Genomic DNA, 12,344 nt, shown 5'->3' with positions numbered 1-12,344 from the left:
TTCAGCCACGCCCCGTATTGCCACAACCCTCTCCCTTCCTTCAGCCTTTGCTTCCTCTGTTCCTCAGCTTGCTGGCTTAGAATCCTCCAGTATCCTTATCCTGTTATTTCTTACAGAGAGCCAATTAGCCACCTAATGGAGCCCTGCTAATGCGGTCCCACTATGATATGTGCAGAAGACCTCATCTCATTACCAAGTACGCCCCTTGTTCTAGTTGGGTATTGCTAGGTAACAATCCATCCACAAACAGTGGCTTAAAAGTCATGAACACCTTTTGCTTAGCTCATGCATCTGTCGAGCAGGGCTCAGCATGGAAGGTCTGGGTCTGCTTCACACAACAGCTCAACTAGGGACTGGAGGATCTACTTCCCAGATGGCTTACTCATATGACTGGAAAGCTGATGCTATCAGCTTGGTGTTCAGCTGGGGCCTTGGTTCCTCTTCAGCTGGGCCTCTCCATGGGCTGCTTGGGCTTCCTCAAAACATGGTGGCTGACTTCCAGAAATGAATATGCCAACACACAGTATCAGATGCTTCCAGTTCTCAAGGCCAAAATTTATAAAGTGACATGGCATCACTTTCTCCATACTTTATTTGACAAACACAGAATCCAGATTCAATGGGCTGGAACATAGATCCCACCTTTCTTGACAGAGACATGTTTTAAAGGCAGCATCCTCATTAAAGTGAATTTTTAAACAGATGCTTTCTTTTAAAGAATTCTAAAGTTGGTTCTCAGGTTAGAATAAGCTCAGTTGAAGATTCTAGAAAAAATCTAGAGTGAGGATAGTCTGTACAAAAAGCATGCTTTCTTGTGTGTGTTGGGTAGATGTTGGAGTCTCCTAGGGCAGAAATCACTGTTGCATTTCTAGTGTGGAGGGGATCGATGTCCTTTAGGAATGAATGAATGCCTACTCTATGCCAGGTGCTGTGATTCCTGAAGAGGTTAGGGTTTCAGGAAGCCTTTAAATATGGTGAGAATGCCTGATATGCTGATGAAGCTCTCTATCTAAGCCTTGTCAAAGGCATGGAGAATGAAAGAGGAAACTGGCTAACAGCCACAAAGAAGAGATCCATGTCAACGACCCAGCGTGGGGCAGGCAAGGAGCAGAGGGCTAGGTGTGAAGAAAATCAGGAAAACCAGAGCAGTAGCAGGAGACCAAAAGTGAAGAAAGTGCACAGTTGTGCAGGGGGTATAGCTACACTAGAGGGTAGAGAGAGAAGCAGCCTGGCCAAAGCCCTTCAAGAGGAAGTTTATCCAACAGAAGTGGTGTGACACAGCCAAAACTGATATTTCTTTTTGCCCCTTGAAGTTACAACCTCAATCCACAGATTGTCCCTTGGGTGTATTCCTCTCTGAAGGCTTGTGTACTTCAGTGCTACCAGATACAGAATAATAACAGGTTTTATTATATACATATATATATACACATGCAAACACAGCAGAAATACAGTATTGCAGAATAACATTATTGGATTATACATATTATTATAATGTGAGAATTATATAGAGGTAGTATATATTACCTCTAGCCTGAGGTCAGCATTCAAGAAATAATCTACTACAATATGCATCTTCATTGCAGCATTTCTGCTTCTGAAAAATTCAACCTCACCTGCTCTACAGGTTGCTTAAAAATTCTCAAACCCTTCACTGGGACATGTACTATTTATAAAAATAAAGCATGTTCTTTGAAGGAAATTTAGAAAATGTTAGAATATTCTAGAAACTGAACAGTTGGGAAAATTTGTAATCACTCAGAGGTACCTGCTACACAAATTGCCCTCTAGAAATAAATACTCGTAAGTATGCTTGGTACTTTGCATGCTATTTTATAGTCTCCTTTTTTGCTTCATAAAATTATAAACCTACCTCCTTATCTTCCCATATTCTTAGAGGGCTAATTTTTTTTAGAGGGCTAATTTTTAACAGCTGTATCTTCCTGTTATGGCTATATCAAAAGTTAATCTCATATTTTAAGTATTTCGTTTTTATAGTTTTAGGCTATAAAAATGATGCTTCAATGAACATCTTTGAACACAAATTTTTCCAAGCATCTCTGATTATTTCCTTGAGATTAAACCCAAGCCCTCTAAGTGGAATTACTGAATAAAAAGGCCAAGAACACTCCTAAAACTTGTGACATGTGCTATTTTGAGATGTTCTCCTAACTCCTATATCCCCCAACTCTGCTACCTCCAAACATGCAAATATGCCATCTAGAAACTTCACATTTTAGTACATGTTTAAAATTATCCTAAAGATGGAGAGGGGAGAGGGGCTTAATGATTTGCTGAAACATATTTCATTGTAGAAACTACAAACTTTTGTACTTTTACAGACACACACACACACATTCACACACGCAGAGTTTATAAACATTAGGAGAGATCAATGTTTTAACTGATTTTAAGTCTCTTCTTCCTTCTCTTGAGTGAGGATCTCAAAGTGTAGCCTCCACATCAACAGTATCGGCAAATGTCACCTCTTTTCAATGCAAATCCTCTGCTTACCTCAGGTCAATCTGAAATGGGCAGGTGTGGGTGGCATGTGTTTTACAAGCCTGCCCAGTGACGCTCATGCACACAATTTTGGGAACCACTGCTCTGGACTACAGTTCACTGACAACCACAGTATGACCACTTGGAAAGAAGCAAGAAGGTTGATGTCCCTAAGTAGAGAACTCTGCTCTTGAGCCATCAAGTTAGCATACCAGTCCCCAGTAACTTATTCCCTTTGAGATCCTCATTTTCCTCAATGATTATTTTTTCTAACAGAGAAAACCCTTCCATGTCAGGGTTTTTGCAAACATTTAAAAAAGATAGTGCTTAAAAAATATTACTTTTCTTCCTTTGTGGCAAAGTCAATCTAGCCTTTATTTTTTGCCCCTTTATTTTTGTTTTGTTTTGCTTTGGAGGGAAGAATAAAAGCATCGGGCCATGAAGGGGGAGTAAACGGATTTGTTCCTCAGGATCTGACTGAAATCTACTTCAAATGGCTCTTTGGCCATCCTGAAAGCAATTTGAACATCCAGAAAGTTACAAATGCACTGACATCCATAGGGAACAGCTCAGTAGTTACCGAACATCACGCCTGCATGGAGGATACATAGTGCTGAGCTTGAGAAGCTCACACTATTTGGGAAAATAAGATATTTACATAATGAAAGTAATTTTTTTAAATAACATGAGACAATGGAGAAAGGCGGTCCCTCAAGTTGATATGATTAAATCCCAAGTGGGTGGTATGGTAAAAAGTGTGCTTGGGAAGCAGGTGTCTCAGCAGCTGGCAGCTTCCATACACAGGAAATGTGTTGGGAGCTGGGCTTGCTATGATTCCTTTGGACAGAAGGCAGAGGGAAGAATGAGAGCAGAGGAACTGAAAGAGTTGAATGTTGGTGTGTTCAGAGTGTGCACGCTATAGGAACAGGAAGGGTATTGTTCTGAAGAGTAGAGTATATGAGGCTGCAATGAAATGTTGAACCCGAGTGTGTAGGGGGAATGCATTTCCAGGATTAGAGACTCAGACTGGACCCCAGGTAGCTAGCAGAGTACAGGGTAGGTACACACTTGAACTCTAGAGGGAGACTCCTGGGTTAAATCACAGTTCTGCTCTTTACCAGCTGTGAGGTCTTGGACAAGTAACTGAATCTCTCTGTGCTCCATATGCCAATGGTGTATAATAATAGTTCCTATCTTATAGGGCTGTTATAAGAACAAAATGATTGTATACCTGTGAAGCCTAGAACCATCCCTGGTACCTAACAAGTGCACCTAACCTAAAATGTTTGCTGAGTCATATAGGGAGAAGCAAACTTTGGTAGGGTATAAATAATTTTAATTTTTAGAAATTATCTACTCATCCAATAAATACTTTGTATTTATGTTCCCCTTGGATTTCATTAAAGAACTAATGTCTTCTTTCCTGAGAAATGCATTAGAACATCACTGCTAGACACCTCTTCATATCTCAATAATTGGAAAGATTCATCTCTTACTCCATGACTCTGGTTACATGGCTAATCTTCAGGCAAACTGAATGGAAGAAATATAAAAAAAGTGGGGCTAGGTACCCCAAGATGGAATGGAAGTGACTCACTTTCACTAACAAAAGGAATAATTTATTTTTTTAAATTTTCATTAAAATTTCAGTTAGTTAACATACAGTTATGTTAGTTTCAGGTATACGATATAGTGATTCAACACTTCCATGTATCCCGGCGCTCATCACAAGAAGTACACTCTTTAATCTCCATCACTTATTTCCCCCCACTCCCTCCCTTCCAGTAAACATCAAAGGTCTGTTTCTTAGTTTGGTTCTCTTTATCTCTCTTTTTTCCCCGTTGCTCATTTGTTTTGTTTCTTATATTCCACATATGACTAAAATCATATGGTATTTTTGTTTCTCTGACTAACTTATTTTGCTTAGCAGGACACTCTCCAGCTCCATCCACATCATTACAAATGGCAAGATTTCATTCTTTTTTATGGCCGAGTAATGTTCCTCTCTCTCTCTCTCTCTCTCTCTCTCTCTCTCTCTGCGTGTGTGTGTGTGTACCACTTTTTTTGTCCATTCATCAATCAGTGGACACTTGACTTGGCTATTTCCATAATTTGGCTATTGTAAATAATGCTTCTACTAACATCAGGGTGCACACATCCCTTTGAATAGGTATTTTTGTGTCCTTTGGGTAAATACCTAGTAGGGTGATTGCTGGATGGTAGAGTAGTTCTATTTTTTTTTTAAAGATCTTTTTTTTTTAATTTTTATTTATTTATGATAGTCACACAGAGAGAGAGAGAGAGAGAGAGAGAGAGAGGCAGAGACACAGGCAGAGGGAGAAGCAGGCTCCATGCACCGGGAGCCCAATGTGGGACTCGATCCCGGGTCTCCAGGATCGCGCCCTGGGCCAAAGGCAGGCGCCAAACCGCTGCGCCACCCAGGGATCCCTATTTTTAACTTTTTGAAGAAACTTCATACTGTTTTCCAGAGTGGCTGCACCAGTTTGTGTTCCCACCAACAGTGTAAGAGAGTTCCCCTTTCTCCACATCTTTTCCAACACCTGTTGTTTCTTGTGTTGTTGATTTTAGCCATTTTGACAAGTGTGAGGTAACATGTCACTGTAATTTTGATTTGCATTTCCTTGATGATAAGTTACGTTGAGCATCTTTCCATGTGTCTGTTGGTCATCTGTACGTCTTCTTTGGGAAAATGTCTATGTATGTCTTTTGCCTATTTTTAATTGGATTATTCATTTTTGGGGTGTTGGGTTTTATTAATTTTTTAGTGTATTTTGGATACTAATCCTTTATCAGATACATCATTTGCAAATATTTTCTCTCATTCCATAGGTCGCCCTTAAGTTTTGTTGATTGTTCCCTTCATTGAGAAGAAGCTTTTTTACTTTGAGGTAGTCCTAATATTTATTTTTGCTTTTGTTTTTTGTTTCCCTTGCCTCAGGAGACATATCTAGAAAGAAGTTGCTATGGCTGATGTCAAAGAAGTTACTATCAGGAATCAGGTAATTTCAACCTAAAATCTATTCTGGAGAGAACACATCCAGATTTTTTTTTATTGACGTATAGTTAACATACAGTGTCATATCAATTTCAGGTGTACAATATAGTGATTCAACAATTCTATACGTCACTCAGTGCTCATCACACAGGTGAACTCTCAATCGCCTTCAGCTATTTCACTCATCCCCTCATCCAGCACCCTTATGATAAGGACCAGTTTATTCTCTGTATTTAAAAGTCTCTTTTTTTGGTTGTCTCTTTTTTCCCTTGTTCATTTGTTTTGTCTCTTAAATTCCATATATGGGTGAAATCACATGGTACTTGTCTTTCTCTGACTTATTTCACTTAGCATTATACTCTCTTGGTCCACCCATGTTGTTGCAAATGGCAAGATTCTTTTTTATGGCCAAGTAATATTCCATTTTATGTCTCACATCTCCTTTATCCATTCATCTATCCATCTTTCATAACTTGGCTATTGTAAATAAAGCTACAGTAAACACAGAGGTGCATGTATCTTTTTAAATGTATGCTTTCATTTTCTTTGGGTAGATACCCAGTAGTGGAATTACTGGATTGTGTGGTAGTTCTATTTTTAGTTGTTTGAAGAAGTTCTATTCTGTTTTCCACGGTAGCTGTGCCAATTTGCATTCACACCAACAGTGCTGGAGGGTTCCTTTTTCTTCACATCCTCACCAATACTTCTAACTTCTATTCAAGCCGTTCTGACAGGTATTAAGTGATATCTCAATGTGGTTTTGATTTGCATTTCCCTGATGATTAGTGATGTTAAGTATCTTTTCATTTGCACAGTGAAGGAAACTATCAACAGAATGATAAGGTAACTTGCTGAATTGGAGAAGATATTTGCAAATGACATATCTAATAAGGAGTTAATATCCAAAATATAGAAATAACTTATACAACTCAACACCAAAAAACCCCAAGTAATCCAATTTAAAAATGGGGAGATGACCTAAATAGAGATTTTTCCAATGAAGACAAACACATGGCCAATAGAGAACACACTTTTACATGTAATCCTAGAAGATTATGGCAGGAATCTTTCTAGTAAAAATAGAAGGATGAAAATAGCTTACAGGTTTATGTGATGTTCCAAGTCAACTGTGAATAAATTAAACTTTTATTAATAGGAGGATAGCAAGTGATTACAAATTTATTCTAGATTAACTGTAATCCTGTGATAGGAGGTAAATGACAAATTAATGTACACCAATTATGGACTTTTATTGATCTAAATTTTTATATTCTTCTATAATCTCACCAAATAGATTATGTAATTGCACAATAGACTCTCCGAGAGTGAGAATTGTTTATCTGCACATTCAAGCTGAAGGTACACGGAACACACTTCACTTTGGAGCTTCAGATATCTTGGATAGTAAAGGAATCTGATACACAACCAAAGGAAGAGGCCAATTCAGGTTGACTAGTTGCTGGGAGGCCCTAGCTCAAATTTTACCTCCTTGATCTTTCTTTACCTCCTTTTTCTTCTTTATGCTCTCTTAGGATTTTGAACATATTTTTTTCACATCATTTGTACTATTGTGCTAAAATTATTTGTAACTGTATTAATTCCCTCACCTCACTGGTTTTCTTGAGGTGAGGCAACCTATTTTACTTTTTTTAACCTAGTACATTCTCTGATTCTAATAGACCCACCATGTTGTATAAGATGACAAATTAAATCGATTAGTAAATTATATGGAAGGACTTATCATACAAACTTGGGCTGGATTGTTTCCATTTTCCCTTCCAAACCCCTATTTACTCTTTCCACCTTTAAAGATAGTTTGGATCAATAGGCACTCTTGCTTCTGGCTTCTGGTTGGTTTCAGCCAGTGGGTATCCCAGAGATCGGGGGGAGGAAAGAAAATGAGGTCATAGTGTTGGTTTCCCCGGTTTCCTCTGAGGGGATGTGGTGAGGGATGTTTGTGTCAAAAGCCATAGCTCCATTCAGTTTATGTTCTCTGGGTTCCAGTGATTACTCTCTCCCTTGACCTTTCAGGCTCCCTGTTGTTATGAGTCTCAGTACTGCACCATCTGTTGTGGCTTCCCTTTACCCTTCTCATATCTTTATGATATTTATTGAGCTCTTCCCAAATTACCCAGTTTGGATGTGCCGTCCATTTCACACAGCAACTCTGGGCCTGCAGGGTCCCTGACAGAGAAAGAGAACCTGCCAGTGAGGGGGGTTGGTGAGTAAGAATAGGTGGAAGTTTAAATACAGGTCATTCTGTTCAAGTTCTGAAGGATAAAGTCTGGGCTGAGATGCAGTCTTCTTCCAGTGTCTTCTTCCCTCTCAAAATGCTATCCATTTCATTTATGATGTGGATTCCTCTTACTATTTTCTCTAAGAACTGTACTGGAACTTGCTTTTTTATGGCTAAATTTTAGATTCATTCTATGCTTTCTCATAAAAATACTCTTTCCTCTTGGTAATTATCACAGTCACAGAGAACAAAAGTGAAGTAATTTGGTAAAGAAAGAATCAATGAAATCTGAAGTCAACTTGGGCATGCTGAAAAGTCACGTTGTTACAAAATGTGAAAATGATTTTTATAATGTGAAACTAGTGTTTTCATGATAATCTTCCTAAAATCCATGATGCTCAGGGGTGAAAATACAGAAACTAGATTCGCTTTATGGAGTCAGAATATAAAATGTTATTCAGGAGTTCTATAGGACTACATATTAAAAGTTAATATCAGGGAATATTTACTAAGTGCATTCTATGTCTCAGACACTAGCGCATTACCTTACTTCATTCTTACAACAACCTATATGAGGGGCTGCTCATTTTACACAAAAAGAAGCTGAGAGGCTGGGAGGTTTATATAGCAGGAGTGTGTGGAAAAGGTGAGATGCAGGAGTATCTTAGTCCAAATCACCCTCACTGCTGTACTGTCCTGCTTCTTACCTTTCTGCATGCTGCATACAAGAGGTTTAGATATCCAAGCCATACTGCACTAAGCCCCGAGAGTTAAAGGACTACTGTGCTCTAACTAGTTGCAAGGTAAAGGTAAAATAAAGTGCAAACAAACCCCCTTGCTAATAATAAGATTAAAGCTGATTTTTTAAAAGATTTTATTTATTTATTCATGAGAAACACAGAGTCAGAGGCAGAGACACAGGCAGAGGGAGAAGCAGACTCCCTGCAAGGAGCCTGATGAGGGACTCAGGACCAAGGACCCCAGGATCACAACCTGAGCCAAAGGCAGACACTCAACCACTGAGCCACCCAGACATCCCATTAGTAGAAAACATTTATCAAATGTTCCTGTATGCGTGGCACTATACTTTACATGCATTGTCTCAACTTAAAATAACCCAGTGAAGCAGAAATAATCATACCCATGTTAGAGATGACAATTGAGTCATATGCCCAAGATCATTCAACCAGTAGGTAGTGGAACTAGAATTCCAAACCAGGCCTCCCTCTCTCTCTCTCTCTCCCTGCAACCCCCACTGCTTTTTAGTTAACAGCTAAACTGATAAAGAGTAGTGAAGCTTCAATTGATCTGAATCTGGAAGATTCTTTATGCCAAGATAGATACCTCAAGTTCTGCTTTCCCCCTCCCTGTATTTACGGAGGGTATTTAAACTACTTAAATGTTTTAAGCTTTCAAATAAGATTTTATTAATTTTCAAGCATATCACTTAGTGAAAATAGAACTTGAGCCATTCCCATATAATTTGAGCCTTGCTTTTATGTTCTGTGACCATGACTGTGTCACTGTTATTACTCCCCATCACCATCTTCACCAGCACTGTCATCTTGGCTATGACTTTTCTCACCACTCCTACTCAGCAGTATCCTAGAGATTCTAGCCAGGACAGCCTACCAATAAAATGAAATTAAAGAAATTCAGGTTGGAAAGGTAGAAGTAAAATAATCTCTGTTTACAGATGGCATGATCTTTTACACAGGAAGTCCTTTTTTTTAAAATTATTTATTTATTTATTTATTTATGATAGTCACAGAGAGAGAGAGAGAGAGGCAGAGACACAGGCAGAGGGAGAAGCAGGCTCCATGCACCGGGAGCCCGATGTGGGATTCGATCCTGGGTCTCCAGGATCGCACCCTGGGTCAAAGGCAGGCGCCAAACCGCTGCGCCACCCAGGGATCCCCAGGAAGTCCTAAGTATCTACCAAAACTAATAAGTTCAGCAGGATTCATGACCAATATATAAAAATCAACTGCATTTATGTACACTTGCAATGAACAATTCAAATTTGAAAGTAATAAAATAGTTTCATTTACAATAGCATCAAAAAGAATAAAACACATGGAATAAGGTTAACAAAGGAGGTGTAAAATTTGTACCCTGTTGAAAGAAATTAAAGAAGATTTAAGTAAGTAGAAAGATGACCCATGTTCATGATTTAAGATTAAAACAGCAATATTCCTAAAACTGATACATAGGTTCAACACAATCCCTATCAGATTCCTCGCTAGCTTTGTAGAAATTGACAAGCTGATCCTAAAATCCATATGGAAACTCAAAGGACTCACAATACCCAAAACAATCTTGAAAAAGAACGAAGTAGGTGAACGCACACTTTTCAAATTCAAAACTTACTACGAAGTAACAGTAATTAAGACAGTGATGTATTGGCATAAAGATAGACATATAGATCAATGGACTAAAACTGACATCCGGAAATGATTGTTTATAGTTAGTTGATTTTAAGCAAGGGTGTTAAAACAATCCAATGGGAAAGAATCATCTTCCAATAAATGCTGCTGGGACAATTGGATATCCATATACAAAGGAATAAATTTGGACCCCCTACTACACACAATAAACACAAATTAACTCAAAACTGATCAAATACCTAAATTTAAAGCTAAAACTTGGAGGGAGCATTACTTGGCATAGAATAGAAATAAAGGTCTCTGAGTGGGTAAGGACTTCTGCTACTATCAGAGAAAGAGACATAAGAGCCCCAGAGAAAGGACACTGGCTCTGGAACTTTGTAATAAGGCTTAAAGCCTGATAGATGCTGTCCCATGTTTGCCATTTTCCTAACTACTGTCTGGATTCTTCTAGCAGCAAATTTTTTTAAACCAAAAGACTCCGGAAAATATAGTATAGTGAATTCAGAGAGCAGGTTCTGGGAAAGGCCACTTATATTTGAATCCTAGTTTCACCATTGTCTAACTGAGAAAATGTCTTCTGTGGGGTAAATTAAATGTCTTCTATGCCCCAGTTTCTCCATCTATAATTGTCCTGTCCAATTCAGTAACCACTAACCACATATGGTTATTGACTACTTGAAACGTGGCTAATCCAAATTGAGATGTGCTATACAGCATATACAAATTATATATCACGTTTCAAAGATCTAAGCCTCCCCCCCAAACTATTTAATACTTTTTATATATATTACATGTTGATATAATACTTTGCACATATTGGATTAAAAATATACTATTAAAATTCATTTCACTTGTTTCTGCTTATTTTTTTAAAGTCACTACTATAAATTTAAAATTACTTATGTGGCTCACATTACAGTTCTTATTGGACAGTGCTGATCTTTAACATGTAAATATTGATGCTATCTTTTAGATGTAGTTATTGTGAGAATTAAATAATTTGATACGTATACAATGCTTAAAATGCCTGCTATATAACAAGTACTGAATAAGGTATTTTTGAAGGTGGTCAGGTTCAGTGAGGCAGGGAGCAACTTGTCATGGGCAGAAATCTAATGAGATACAGGAAATGCCAGGAGCACTTCACAGAAGAAAAGCAGCCAGGCTAAATCTTCAAGGTTTGCAGGAAGGGCAGAGGACTCATGTCTGAGGGCTGAGCACTTCTCCAGCAGACATGTTTTCAGAGGACAAAGCTGTCTGAACACTGATGTTTGATGTTTGAAACAGTGAAGTGGTGAGAATTAGAGATTGAAAGATTTTATATATATATATATATATATATATATATATATATATATATATATAGTTGTATATATATATATACAACTATATACTAGTACTATATATATATATATATATACTAGTACATATACTATATGTACTATATATATATATATATAGTTGTATTTCTGGCTCCAACACGTCAGAAATAGTGCTTCAAAACATGGACTATCACTCCAGCCCTCTTACATTTCTACCTTGTTCATCCAGAGAGAAGTCCGTGCTTGTCCTATGTTTCAGGTTTCTTGTTTCTTTGGAGGAAGTGAGAGTTGCTAAGTACGATCTATTCTCCAAATGGGTGGCAGTGTTTGACTTGGCCAGGCAGACACGCAGTTGGGAAGTAGCATAACACTCATGTCCAGGACACCACAGTCATCACTCCTGAGTAAATTATTTTGTACTTTCCAGAAGCAGTTGTGATTTGTTAAGCATCACATGGCTGAGCTTCCTTGGCCCATGACATATTTGGCTTAGGCCCTACATCAACTTACTTTCGCTGTAGCATGAGTAACTTTACAGAGTGCTTCTTCCAAGGTCAATGCTACCACCCATGACACACCACCCCCTTCTAGTTTTTGATTCCCGTCTCTCTTCCTGGTAACATAACAATAAAGGCGCCAGTCCAAAGCCTTATGAAAACTGGAATTAGAACTCATTTTCAAGTTTACAGGTCCTGAAGAGGTTCTGACTGCTGGTATTCTGTGGCTCATATTTCCAAGGGCTCTGACCTCTTATTAGAGAATCTGGCTTATTCTATTCTATTCAGATAGAGGATTAGTTGTATATGTATCTGGGCTCCGAAAGTGGCAGAAACAGAGAAATATGGTGTTTGAAGTAATAGAAGACAAAGGCAACTCAA

This window comes from Canis lupus, chromosome 32, assembly GCF_003254725.2.
Source record: "Canis lupus dingo isolate Sandy chromosome 32, ASM325472v2, whole genome shotgun sequence".
Classification (NCBI taxonomy): domain Eukaryota; kingdom Metazoa; phylum Chordata; class Mammalia; order Carnivora; family Canidae; genus Canis; species Canis lupus.
Note: the sequence above shows the minus strand (reverse complement) of the source record.